The sequence below is a fragment of the Rattus norvegicus genome, chromosome 17 (genome assembly GCF_021556685.1).
Source record: "Rattus norvegicus strain SHRSP/BbbUtx chromosome 17, alternate assembly SHRSP_T2T, whole genome shotgun sequence".
NCBI classification, from domain to species: Eukaryota; Metazoa; Chordata; class Mammalia; order Rodentia; family Muridae; genus Rattus; species Rattus norvegicus.
In genome coordinates, this window is record NC_141550.1 from 22,836,390 (window position 1) to 22,851,130 (window position 14,741).

The following is a 14,741-nucleotide window of genomic DNA, read 5'->3' on the forward strand; positions in this document are numbered from 1 at the left end:
TATCAATCACAACCAGGTGGGATGATACATACCTTTAATCCCGGCTCTTGGAAAGAGCCAGCAAATCTCTTTGAACTTGAGGCAAGGCTAACCTCCATGACAAGTTTCAGACCATCCAGGGTTACAAGGTACAAAGTTGTCCCAAATCAAAACAAGCAAACCGCGTTAAAGTCGATCTTGGTGATTCAAGGCCTCGGCAGTGCAGACGCTGCAACAAGAGGATCTTGAGTTTCCCATCAGCCTAGACTATTGTATAAGACTATTTCAGAAAAAAAAAAAATCAAAACAAATGAAACCAAAAGCATAAGTTACACCTTAGTTAACTTGATACTTGTCATTTTTATTGCATAAAAAGTACAAAAAACGTATTTCAGTCATCTTCGGTGTGCAGCTTAGTCGCATCACATGTGTCTGTGAGACCACAAACTGCCAATGTTGTCTTTTTCCAGGATGATTTTAATACTCCACAAGAAAACTGTGCACAGTCCTTCCCCATTCTGTCCCTGCCTTCTGGTCTCTGGACATCCATAACCTATCTGTTCTCTGTGTCTAGTTGTCTGCACTGGACATCCGTTGACATAGGCTTCTTGGTGTATGTTGTTTCCTGTCTTCATTCACAGAGCACCATGCCTTCAAGGTCACTGATGTTACAGAATGTTATCATGGGCCTCACTCCAGCACATGTCAAAACCTATTTAACATATATGCATCATTCAGCTAGTGTTTGGGTTGGCTTGATTCTGTGGACACTCTGATGAGCATTTGTGCTTTTATTATTATTATATTTTATTTATAACTTTTATAAAACTATTTCATTTTACACGTATGACCGTTTTGCCTGCATGGAGGTCTATGCGCCACATATGTCCATGATGCCCTTGGAAGTCAGAAGAGGACATCCGATCCCACGGAACTGGACTGAGAGACAGTTATGAGCCACCTGTGGGTGCTGGGACTCAAATCAAATCATCTGGAGAGCAGCTGGTACTCTTTTGAGTCAATTCTTTTTCTGGGTAACTGTGATTGGATTCCTAGTCTCAATGCTTTGGGTCATTCCGAGGAGTGGAACTGCTTAGTCATAGGATATCATGTTTAACATTAATAAATGCCCAAATGGTTTTCCATAGAGGCTGGTGCACTTCCCAGCGTTGGGGTGGGAAGGTGTTAGCTTCTAAGCACACACACACTTGCATTATTGATGTCATCTTATCATGCCAGTGGAGAAGGGCTATGTCATCATCCCTTCGATTTGCGTTTCCTTGGTAACTAAGGGTGCTGTCTATCTCATGAGACTGTTGGCCATTGGTATGTTTTCTTTCCAGAAGTGACTTTTCAAGTTCTTAGTTTATTTTATTTTCATGCTCTTGAAAGTTGTAGTGATTTATGTATTCTGTATAGCAGGCCCTTATCAGAATGACTTATAAATATTCTCCATCTCTGTGGATTGCCATTTATGGCTTTCGATTTTGTGGGTTTTCTTTTAAAATAAAGATTTATTTATTTTTATTTAATTTATTTTTATTTACTATGTGGATGAATGTTTTGCCTCCAACTATGCAAATGTGCTGCTAGTTTTTCTGGTGTCCATGGAGTCGAGAAAAGGATGCGCTAGGCTCTGGAACTAGAGTTCCACCTCTGTAAGAGGAGAGAACGCACCGAACTGTCTCTTCGGCCTGCAGTGCTCTTGTTTTGAAAAGGTAGCTAATGAACAAAGCACTCGGGTATCAATGGGATGAAAGCCACCATAAAAGGTTTGAGCAGAGAGGTCTCTGTGTCACCTCTCTCCAGTCCCTCATAAGCAGCGCACACCCAGCTTTGCTGTGATCACTACAGCCACCTAGGCTGTGTGAAGACTCATCTCACAGCCGTGTACCCTCTGTGTCCCTTCTGCTGTCTGTGGGTATCCTGCCTCATAAGTGCTGGTGCTTCCGTTTTCCAGGGGAAACTGAGGAACAAACACTTCAGTGAGTGACTCGAGGCTTTGCTGCCCCATAGCAGCAGAGTGAGGATCTAAACCTGTCTGACCGATTTGACAACTCAAACCGTCCATCCACACTTGTTCACTAAAGTGCCCTCACATGCTGTGAAACATGTCTGCTCACAGGTAGGAGGGTCAGAGGAGGGTTCCGGTCTTGGTAGCCATCCACGCTCCAACCGTGGCAGCTTGGCTTTGCTTTCTTTTTGTAATTTAGGACTCTGGAATCAGATTCCAGATTCTTGAGAGACAAGAAAAGAAGATAATGGTGTTTTTAAAAAAGCATTTGGGAAAAAAAAAATGACAATGAACTCATGTCACTTTGGTGGAACAAATTCCAAAGCCCTTGTAACTTCTCATTAGATGGAGGTTTCAAATAAAGGACACCCAGTTCTAAGCTTAGAGACAGAAAAGTTGGATTTGTGCATACTCGCATCTGCACATGTGCTGTCGAGTGGCATTTCTATGCCCTATCTTTATTTCCAAACTCATGCCCGTTTCTGGCCCAGGGCAATGCCAGCCGTAGAAGGAGTTACCTCTAAACTCCCACTCACTGGGGAAAAAAAAAAAGTAGTGGCCACACCCACACTTCCCAGAAGTCCTAGCTGCCACCATCATCAGTCAGCTATGCTGTCTGCTCACCTTCGAAAGGCTTTTCAGCAGCCAAGCAACTTTCTAAACCAGAGCTGCCCATCTCAGGCTTTGCCTTTCCGTTAGCAAAATAAGCTCCCATCAGCCCCCAGGGAGGCCTTAGCTTTTCATCATTCCTAGTCATGAGGCTGAAATCCGGCAACAGCTATCCTGAGGATCCCTGGCAAGGTGAAGACAGGTCGTAAGAGAAATAGCTTGCACGTGAGTGGCCCTCCTCCTTGCCTGGCTTCGGGCCAGGGCAGAAAGGGATGGGTGAGATCAGGGGAGGGGCCACTGGACCACCCACTCCCTCCCACAGAACACTTCTTATCTTCCAGACAGAGCTTGTCTTAGTAGGGTGGTGATCTAGGCCAGGAAACTCCCCTGGCCACTGGAAATCGAGCTTGACCTCAAGCTCTCTGCATTTGCCTTGGTAGAAGACCCAGGTAGCTAAGGTGAGTGCTCTGTCTCACCACTACCTGTGAGATTCAGAAGCCCATGCAGATGAATAGTCGCTGCACAGTCGCTGGGAGGGTGAGCCTTTGAAGTGGACGGGAGGGGAGGTAGATTTTGTGTAGCTTCCTAAGACTCTATCTTGATTTTTCTGAGTGCTCCGATGTGCCAATAAATCACTACCAGATGGCTGCTCAAATATAGTTCAAGTGTGAGATTCCATGAGAAGGTTTGATGTTATTAACTGCTTTGGGAAGGTTGGGGAAAGGTGCTGGAGAATGCTCCTGCCCGCTAGATAAATTGGACGGAGGGGCAGAATCTTTTCATCTTCTGTCCCTATCTTCAATTGAACATTACATAAAGAATGTTGTTGGCTCATGACCCTGAAGATTCCTCAGCTAGGGGTATCAAGCAACAATTCCCTGGCTTGATGATGCTTTCTGGTTCCTTTAAGAAAGAGCCAAGGCAGACTGGGACTCACAAGCCACAGATTAAAAACTGCAGTCTCAGGTGGCAGTGGGTGCTTTCAAAATCCTCTCCAGTGACTTGCCTGGGTACCAATCCTTTCCTGATCCAGCCTAAACTTTCTCCAACCGCCGGTTGAAGTCAGCAGTCATTAGCCAACCGATTGGACTTATGGTACTGAAAAGGACCCTGGAAAAAATAGCCCTTGTATGGCAGGCTCAGCTGCACAGTGACCAACCATTGTGGAAGACCTAACTCATGCTGATCAAAGCACCTAGGGTGTGCCCTTCCTTTCACAGGCAGCCTTTGGTTCACACCCGTACTAGCTGTGCTTGTCAGCAACTGGCTCATCCAGACTTGCAACTCCCGTCCCCAGACACAGAGAATGAGTTAGTTACTCATGGAAAGTTAGATGCTCAGACGTGCAGAAAAATGCCCTCGCCTCGTCTTTCTTCTGTGCAAAGCCTAGAGATGCGACTGAAATGTATGCCCTTCTTTGCAACGGGAAGAGTCTGAGACAGAGTAAAACATTTGGTGCAGCCAAGTCTGCCTGATTTCCAAGACCTCAGATCATCTTACATGCTGTGATGTTTAGTCTTTCAGTGACACGTGATCCATCTGGGAGCACAAGGGAGAGTGGAGAAGGTCACATTCACCCCTCACATACCCAATGGGAAACTGCTATTGGCTCTATCATGACAATTAGACCGTCACGGTGCCTGGCTGCTACTCCCATAACAATTCTTTGTGTTCTTGCGGGGAGGGGTGGAATTAGCCCTTAGATACCTGTGGAGCACAATGGAGAGGGAGAATGTGTTTGGATTAGAGTCTAAGCTAGCCTCAGAAGGAGGCAAGGGATGTGGGAGAGCAGCTGAAGGCAATAGGAGGAGACCCCGTCATGACCTGGTATTTACGACTGTCCTAGCTTTTAGGATTTCATAAGGAAGGTGCATAGTAGACCTCGGGGATGCTGGGTTAGACATCTCGTAGATATGTTATAGTTAGGATCATCTCCAGAACAGTGTACCAGGTTTCAATAAGAAGCAAATACGGATTTACACTTGAGGATAGGCATTATTAAAAATCAAAAGAGAAGATCTATCCTTCTGCTCACATGAAAGGAGCCCCCCAAAGCCCCGTTCTCATTACTGGGACCTCATAGCACAGGCTGCAGACAGCGTGTGGGAGAGAAAAACAGCACACTGTTGTGTTAGACGTTCACAATGTGATTGGGACAAACCCGCTCCCTCTATTAGCTACAGCACACAAATGACTGGGAACAAGGAAGAAAGGACCTGAACTCACTGGCCAATTATGCTTATTAACTTTGTAAAAGATCATTTCTCTCTTGATTGTTTCTCAAGAGAAATAAAGCTGATGGCTGTTTAAATATTACCGTGGGTGTCCGGGAAGACATCTGAGACATTGTTTCATTTCTAGTTCATAAAATAATTCTTTGCTTCATCGGCGCGGCATCTGGGGTTCTATCTAAAGGAGTGGATGTTCAAGTTGGAGCATAAGCAGGGAGATGGGTGTCCTCGTTGTGTTTGGAGACTAATCCTGTTGCCCTCGGAGCAACCTGGCTGTGGAAATCAGCAGAGTAGGTATTTAGCAAACTGTGATTTCAACAGCACAGTGCTATCTGCTCCACTAAATGTTCAAATCGTTATCTGGAAAGGAATAGCAAATTTCCGTGAAAATAAACAAAGTATTTAAAAGAATCATTTCTGAGAGATTCAGTCAGAGAAACCCACCCTGGTGTTTCCTGGTAGTCATTCTATATGTCTCTCCTTATGCTTAAAGTCTATATTAAAATGTCTTTATTAATTATATATTATGTATACATATTACCTTAAAATATGAATATTAGCTGCGATGTTGGCCATTGCTTGCCATTTAAGGGCTGGAGGGAGAGTTTCATTTTAATGGAAATCCCTTTACATACCTTACATATTTTAAATCATTAAACATTTCTTAGATCCATACCCAAGGGGAAAAACAATCCTTTACTCATTTCAGGATGAGTCACCCTCTTTAGCCCAGGTTGTCCTATAACTTATCAGTCTGTCTAGGTATGTTTCATAGCTGGGAAGTAGGATCAATTATCTGTGGTCTATTGTTCAGCTTTAAAAAAAAACCAAGTTAAACACTCTTAAATGACTCACTTGAAGCAAATAGCACATTTAAACATCATATGGTATTTGTACTGTGAGTTTGGTACTTCAGTAATGAATGTGTCTTGGGATAAAGATTCACATTTGACCTAAATCTCATTATTAGCCATGAACCAAACTGTCCGTCTGAAGCATACTTGATATTTAAAGACTAATCAGAAATAATTCCTTATAGGTATGTTTAAGTGATAGTTTCTAAAGGGCCATTTAGTTTACTTAGGATAGATCGTTCTTTAAGAGAGAGAAGGAAAATTGTCACTTTTGAATTTCATGGAGAGAAACACGAATTTATACCCTCCACGGATTACCTCATTCACTCCTGTCAATTCTGGGACAAAGTTCATGCTGTGTTCTGAGACTCAGATTGTTTTGTTTTAACCAATGCCAAGGGTCATGGTATTAGTGACCTGTTAATCTTATTTCTCCCACAATGCTGGGGTATATGAGGACAGTCTTCATGGGGTGAGGGCAAGGTCTCAAGGCAAAGTTCATTCCCCACCCTTCCCCAGACAAGTTAAAACAGAACTTTCGGGTGCGGGATTCAGAATCCTATTTTAAGACAACACTCCCATGTGCTTCTTATGCTCCATGTAAGGAAGTTTGCTAACCACTGTCAAAGAAGAGGGAAATTGGTTTGTTTGTGCATCTATTGACTGCTGGTATCTTTATTGATTGATCAAAAACCAATTGGGGACAAGGACCTTTAGCATCTGCACATGCAGATTCCCAATTGAATCAAAGCATTAGAACCAATCTCCAACAGTTACCAATCAATATACATTTACTAGGAGCAGAACACATCTAGTCTTTGTAGTGATAGGATGTGAAATCAAGAGTTCCTTTCGTCAGGACCCTAACAGTTGAGATCAATTTTTGCAACAAGACATAGTTCTAATACCATTACCAGGACATAGTCACATGTAATCCCTCTTAAACTTATTTGTAATTTAATTGAAGAAAGAGTTGAAAGGGGTCCTTTTCTGGAGGGAGAATTCAAGCTGTAGTTGGGAGGTAGGTTAACTGTTGGAATGCACAAGCTATTGTAAGAAAACAAAATTCAATTTTAAGAAATTGTCACGGACTGGAAATTCCCTAGAATCAGGAACACAAAGCTGTTGTAATATTTTTTTAACATGGAAAATGTTAGCATTTGATTAACCTCCAGAGTGGCTTTAAGCCACCAGAACACAGGCACCTCCAACACCCTCAATCTTCTCTTCAGCTCTTCTGCTGGAGCCTTCGGCCTTCACCATGACAGGTTGCTTAGGGAGCTTCCTCTTCCCCGGAACTTTATAGTAGCCTGATCAAACAACATCATGAAAGCAGCTCTAGTCTTGTTTTTGTTGCACTGATCCATGTCTGCTCGCTGGCCAATGTCCATCCAGGTTGACAGTTGGGCAGAAGCTCTGGTTCCTCTTCAGGTGGTAACGCCTCAGACTGTCTTTCCTGTTACAGTATTGTCACAGTTGATCCTGTGGAGATGCTCGCCTCCAGCATTCCTCTGGCCTCCTCGGTGCTTGTGGTGCTTACTGATGCGACTGTGACTGTCGCTCACGTGGCCCTGGAATTTCCGGGTCTTCCTCAGTCTGCCTGACATGGCGGTGGCAGAAAGGAAAGAGAGCAAAGCTGTCATTTTTTAATGAGGCAACCAGTAGCCTTCTGTTCTCTGATGAGCTGAAAAGTGACATAACGAGCTTGACGATCTACTTTTAGCTCATGGTTTCATGAGCGTTTAGTCTGTGGCTACTAGGCTTACATGTTTGAGCATCAGGGTGGTGGACCTTGTGGTGGGGTGGGCTCTTTCTTTCTAAACAGACAGGCAGCAGAAAGAAGAAAAAAATAAAAAACAGAGAACAATGGCAGAGAGTGTAGGTCCCAAAGACAAGCCCCCAGGGCCCTACTTTCTACAGCACTGATCCTCTCTCCACTTACTTTTTATCTACTTACCAATAACATCATTGTGAGTTTTTCAGGATAGTGGTCTTGTCACTCAGTCAGAGCCTCAAGATCTAATCTCTTCTGCAGAGATTGTCATAGAACACATAGAAGTGTGTTTGGCTGATGTCCTGAATATTTCTTCAGCTACCAAGCTGGCAAACAATATCAGCTATTGCAGTTTACCCGACTGACTTAGCTTGCCTGAGAAGGCTTCAGAATCAGTGAATCCTCAGTAAACTTGGATTGCCCAGTCACCCTAATATTGGCACATGGGATTATTTAAATAAAAATTAATTTTACTTTATGGTACTGGTCCTATTTCAATTGTCCCAGGACAATCTAGTAGCTAGTTGCTATGTTGATGATCAATGAAAAATTAGAAATCGTCACTATTACAGAAAACTCTGTGGGGTGGTGGTGAGCTTAGAGGTTATTTCTTACAGTTTCGTACAACTAGCGTCCTTGGAAACAGCACACTAGTCAAGGACTGGGCATGCTCATCCAGTGAGGATACTGCCTCAGTGAGCACACAGAACCTGCTGTATCAGGAAACCTTCAGTGAACGGTTTCTCAGAGTTTGTACCAGGTTTTTCGTCTCTGTGCCCTCAATCTGCTTAGCTCCCAGGAATGTATGAACACCTACTGGTGCTTAGTGGAAGTAGGTGAATGACATTACAAATATTTAATGCATATGCAAAACAAAACCACTTGATCCTATTTTAAATTGCCCACTAAGCATGAGAGTCCCAGTCATTTCCTTCCATTAGAATATCTCCCTTGACGTGCCACACTGCAGAAACGATGGCTGATGCAGCTTGCAGCTGAGGGTGGGCAAGCATGAGGGAAACTGCCTTTTTGCAACCGGATGACTTGTAAGTCCATTGCAGCCCTACCCCAAGCATCATTTGGATGATGGGATGTAGTGGCCATAGTCATAGAGAGGACCACTCTCTTCCCTAGGGCAAAGGCAAATTAGCCTCAGAAACAGAGACAAGATGCCCGTCTGTTTGAAGACCTACTCTGGGAGGATCTGAAATGTGAACACGGGGATTTGTGCAACTTTTATTGACCACTACTCTTGCTCCTGGGGCATTCAGACCAGAGAGAGAGAGAGGTGACAAGAGAGAGAGAGGAGACAGGAAGGAGAGTGGGAGGGAGGGAGAGAGAGCAAAGGGGGCTAGCACATTTACTGATTGTAAAGGTATGATGTAAATGAAAATTTGTGAAGGCTGTGTTTGCAACGATGGCGGTGGTTTTAGGATGATATCTAGTGTTTATTGGGAGCTTCCCATAGGACAGGCTCTCTTCGGCTTTATATGGGAAAGTATAAAGCAATACGTTGGGAATCAAGATGCTGAAAGGAGCCTTGGATGAAACGTGACATTCTATTTCTCAATATTTCTAATAAAATTATCACGGAAGCAGAGTAAAACTCTTGTCAATTATATGTAGAGAAAGAATCTTAGACTAATGAAAATGATGGATTTTATTCTTAAAATGATCATTTTTGCTGGGCAGTGGTGGTGCAGTCCGTTAATCCCTCAGCACTCAGTAGACAGAAGCAGGTGGATCTCTTTGAGTTGAAGTTAGCTTGGTCTACTACAGAGCTAGTTCATGTTGGAAACTCTTAAGATTTTTATAAGCTTCAACAGTAGCAGCACTGAGTTCCAATGGGATAACAGGGCTCTGAGTTGATATAAAAATTATTTTCATAATGAATATTATAATAATAAGTTTTGAAATTATAGCTGACATTTCTGCCAGTTGTCCAACCTGTATGCTTTAATAACTTACTTAACTCGTAAGCATACTCAGATGGCTTTCTTTAGTTGTCAAATGACATAACGATGTGTGCCTTGGTGTTGGAGAGATGGCTCAGAGGTTAAGAGCACCGACTGCTCTTCCAGAAGTCCTGAGTTCAATTCCCAGCAACCACATGGTGGCTCACAACCATCTATAATGAAATCCGATGCCCTCTTCTCATGTGTCTGAAGACAGTGACAGTGTACTCACATATATAAAAATAAACAAATCTTAACAAAAAAAAACAAAGAAAGAAAGAAAGAAAGGAAAGAAAGAAAGAAAGAAGGAAAGAAAGAAAGAAAGAAAGAAGAAAGACTTGAGAGACTGTGTACAAAGTGCTTAGCATGCTTGGGCCATTTGTACACTTAATAAACAGTTCTCTTTATTTATACAAATGGTATATTTGCCTTAATAATTTTATGAAAATAATATATAATATTAAATGGACACTGTCTCCTAATGCTTACTATAATTCCCTTTTTTCTGTAGTCCATTTCTTTCTCAGTTAGAAGTTCACACTAAGTCACGTGACTCCACCATCTTTTCGCCTTGTATCATTCACGACCTTTTTCCTACTTAAAGAGACAGAAGGAAGCTAGACTTGGTATACCCTCTGTCTTGGTCATTCATGTTGTTTTAACAAAATTCATAGTAGATCAAGTAGCTGAAACAACAGAAACATTTCTGTATAGTCATGGATGGTCAAGGTCAAGGTGCCTATCCACTCAGTTACTTGTGAGGGTGCTGATCCTGGCCACATCCTCACAGGAAACAGAGAGAGGACAAAGTTTTCTGTGGTCTTTTATGATAAGGGCATCAATCCTTTGGGATGCGAGCTTCCCAAAGACCCCATCTCCAAGAACCATCTCACTGGTGAGTGGAGTTCCAACATAGCACTCATGTTCTGTTCAGGGACTCACTGGCAAGGGAAGGGAATTGTGTAGCACTGTCTTAGGCATTCTGAGCATGGGAACAATAACTTTCTTTCTTTGTGGAGCTACTAAATGACCCACTGACCAACTTCCTATTGTCTACTTCTGAGCTATAGAAAAAAGTGTGGCAGAGAACTAAAGTACCAAGCAACTTCTACAGTACCTATTTTTCTTATCATCCTTAGTTTGCTGACGTCATGAGCATTAATTCTATCTTTAAATGGGGTAAAAAAGTTTTCCAATCTTTCGTGGAATGTAGTTAGTTAATGTGGATTTCCTTCATTATTGATTTTTTTTTTATGGTTCCACACGGAGAGGTTTAATGAGAGGAGGAGAGGAGAGGAGAGGAGAGGAGAGGAGAGGAGAGGAGAGGAGAGGAGAGGAGAGGAGAGGAGAGGAGAGGAGAGCGAGGAGGGGCGAGGATTCATCATTGATTTAACATCATGCCTACTACCTGATTTCTTAAGAACAAGTGTTAAGAGCAAAAGAGGCATCTGGGAAGAAAGTAAAGCACACAGGAGCACAAGTGTGGTCTCCTCAAAGAGTCAACAAGAAGAAAAGACTTTAACTGATCACATTTTGGGTTATATATTCAAAATTGGTTTTTTGACTCCTCAGAATTTGATAGGTTATTGAATAGATTTTGATTTCCCATCTTTTTTACTGTTTCACTGAAAATACTTCTAATTATAATTTGATCTGTTTTACCTAAAACAGATGTCAACTCACCATGGTTTGCTTCCCTTCCTACCCATACTTTTTATTTTTATAATCCTAATTCATTAGCATTCTGGTTCCTTCTATCTCTCACACTTGATAATTCACCACCCTTGGACTTCAGGTCAATTTCAGATGCCCTTTCCAGTTCCTGAGAAATGTAGGAGGGACTAGTGGGAAATTCTGGGTCATTGAGGTCTTAATGGAAATCCCCAAATTAAGAATGAAGGTTTTCCTTCAGTTTGGAAGCTAATGTTGGCCTTAAGACAACTATGAAATATTCTTGGAAATTATTCCCCTTGAATATTTTCTGGAAAAAATCATAATGCTAATAGTGGGCATCCTCATGGCTGAACTGTTGCTTCTACCATGCCTTTAGCAGAAAACATATCTCTAAGTTATTCCCATAGATGCACCTCCCAAAGCCATACATTTCTGTGGATCACTAGAATGTTTGTTCTCTTCGGTTGGTAGTCACAAGTTATAACATTCTCGCTCTCAACCTGTGGATCCCAACTCCTTAGGGGTGGGTCCAATGGCTCTTTCACAGAGGTCACCCAAGACCACTGAAAAACACAGATATGTATATATATATATATATATATATATATATATATAATGTTTCATAACAATAACAAATTACAGTTATAAAGTAGCAACAAAAATAATTTTATGGCTGGGTGTCACCACAACATGAGCAACTGTATTAGAGAGTTGCAGCATTAGCAAGGTTGAGAAATCACTGCCCTAAAAGCTATTCTTATCATAAAGCCTAATACATGTTGAATATTCACAGCCCTATGGGTTGTGTACAGCATCCATAAGGTCTGTCTCATTTAATGAGCCTTGGAAAGCTGTGAATGGGGAGTTATATTACTGCCTTCATTTCACACTCAAGAAAACAGGTATAATGTTTTACTGACTCACACATGAGTGGGAAGAACTGAACCCATGACTTGACTTTGGAACAAGCACTGCTGACTGCTTGTGAAACGGTTTTCTCTTTGGAGCCCACACAGTTTCAGAAGCAAGGCATGGTGTGGTCCAGCTGTTACAAGCATTTGCTCAGTCCTCTTCTCTGCCCTAGAATCTTAGCAACACTATCACTGATTATAAACAGGTTTGACCAGCGGTTAGGTAGTAGGCTGAGGGTGAGAGTTTCCTAACTGACTCTGGCTACTAGATCCAGTGTGTTCTCCCTTAGCTTCCAAACAATACCAACCTTGAAAAGACAGCTGGTCTTATAAAAACATGGATGCCCATACGAATGCCACTAAAAATCCAAAAGAGTATATAAAATCTACTTCCTGCTAACAGAGTGCAGGCCAGATTATCTTTGGCAAGAGCAGTAGTACACTGTCACTGAACATAATCTAAGCACTATTACGTCTCAGAACAGAAAAGAAGTCATCACCCTAGCTACTCAACTAAGGGCACACGAAAAGCATCCTCTGTGGAAGACAACTTTGAAGAGCTTATCTTTTTCTCCATCTTCACCTTTTTCATATCCTTTTGACAGGACTCCTTTTGAACCTTAAAAAATGGGCAGAGAAGGAAAGGCAGAAAGAAGGTCATGGCAGGGATTTTGATACCATTCAAGACAAGGAATGCAAGGGCTGAGTCAGCGTTGTGGAACTGTTGCTCTGAACATCTAAGAACTAGCTACACTTCTTCTGTCCAAGGAATCCACAGTTCATAAAACATCCTCATCCCCAGGAGGCTGAGTTTTCAAGAAGCTTAGTTTTGTTAGAAGTCATAAAGAGAATTGAATTTGATTTCATCTAATTTATTTTGGGCACCTAGGAAACAAATTGGAGTTGCCCAGAGTGCCCTCAGATACCTTGAACATTCTAGAGGACACTGGTGGAAAATGGTCAGTGACCATGGGTGCTCCCAACCCAATTAGAAAACACCTCCGTAAAAGCTGAGTATGGCCTCAGATGCCTGTGACCCCAGCACTAGGGGACAGAGGCAGGCAGATGCTGGGAGTTTGCTGGTCAACCATAACACCAAAACAGCAAGCTTTGACCTCAATGAAGATTCTGTCTGAAGGGGATAAGGTAGGGAACGACAGAGGAGAATATTCATTTTCCTTTTCTGGCCTCTATGCGCACACACATGAGCATGCTCACTGGAATACACACGTGCATACACATGCACACATAGTCAAGTCTTCTGATACCCAAAATTTGCGTAATATAAGTGCAATGAAGCAGTCATGCCAAGAATCAGGAAAAAAAAACACATCTAGAATAAAAAAAAAAAACAAAACAGTTCAATCAGATACTATAATCATCTGACAATGACTTTAAGACAACTGTTATTTTTAAAAAATCTTCCATGAGTAATTGCAAACTCTCTTGAAGCGAGTGAAAATAGAAAATATCATTAGAGAAGCACAAATTATAAAACAGAAACAGAGAACTGAGAAATATATTGGCAGGAATAAATATAATGACCGCAATAAAATATTGTTCTCGCCTCGTGGGTGCAACCATGAAGCCAAGAGGACTGTCTGGCTGCAGAACCAGAGAGGTGAATGGTGCAGTCACCGAACCCAGCCGGTCTGAAGGCCAGAGAGAGAAAGGAGATGGATGGAGCAAAGGGAAAGTCAGCTGAACTGTCAGACAATAATAGAAGACTTTTAAAGCATCTCATTGAAAAAAATAAAGACTGAATGTTTTCCAAATTAAGTGGAAGATACAAACTTACAGATTTAAGAAAATGAAAAATCCAACAGGATTAGAGCAGGCAAATTCATATCTCAGCTCATCATCATTACGTTTCTGGATGTTTTTTGACGATGTCTTTAAAAGGAGCTAAAAAATTATGCACACAGGAATGCAAGTTAAGTAATTGTACATTTTTTCCTGCAGCCACGAGGGCTGAAAAGAAAGGGCACATGGCCTTTAACCTGTGTTGTAACTGTGGCCAAGGATGCCTTCAACTTCAGAAGTGAATTATTCAGAAAAGAAATACAGAGAACTCACTCCCATGAATTGTCCTCTGACCTCTGCATATACACTGTGGCATTAGAAAGGCACACACACACACACACACACACACACACACACACACACACACACACACAAATGTAATAAAACTTGTACTAAAAATAAAGGAATTCAAGCTGAAAGACAATGATAAAAGAAGGGAATTTAAAGCATCAGGAAAGACAACCAATGGGATGCATGAAAATCAGAAATAACTGAGAGGAGTAGGAAGGATACTGGGCATGGAGTTTTCTACTTACTGCCCAGCTCCCTGGGTACAAGGAGAGGGCGGCTTATAGTTGTTAATTCAGCAGCAGCAGCCACAAAATGTTGAAGTGGGGATGAGGACAGGGAGATAGTGGATAGAATGGGGGATGACTAGGTTATCTAAAACTATGGGTAAATGAAGCCTCACAGAAATTAATAGCTTGGAAGTTAATTAAGATTATAATATAAAATAAAGGATGTTGAATAAAGGATGAGAAATAAACTCCAAGGGCAGACGATGTTGCTCCCAAAGATGGCATGAGTTACTGAATGGAAAATCTCAGTGCTGGGCACAGCATACCTCCCTATGAATTATCATCGATCAGGGAGGCCCAGAGGAACCCAAATCAATGCAGGCTATGCTCTTGACCTTGGTTGCCCAAGTTAACCAGAT

General features: G+C 42.0%; 1 protein-coding gene across 3 annotated transcripts in view; it reads left to right on the top strand.

Moving 5' to 3' along the window:
- Positions 1-2,562: 2,562 nt before the first annotated feature.
- Adtrp (androgen-dependent TFPI-regulating protein) overlaps positions 2,563-14,741 on the top strand; it is an 86,526-nt gene continuing 74,347 nt past the window's right edge. The window contains exon 1 of one of the 3 annotated variants that reach the window (XM_087591009.1): positions 2,563-2,827. The gene's annotated coding sequence lies outside the window, so the exon portion shown is untranslated. 3 annotated transcript variants of the gene reach the window in all.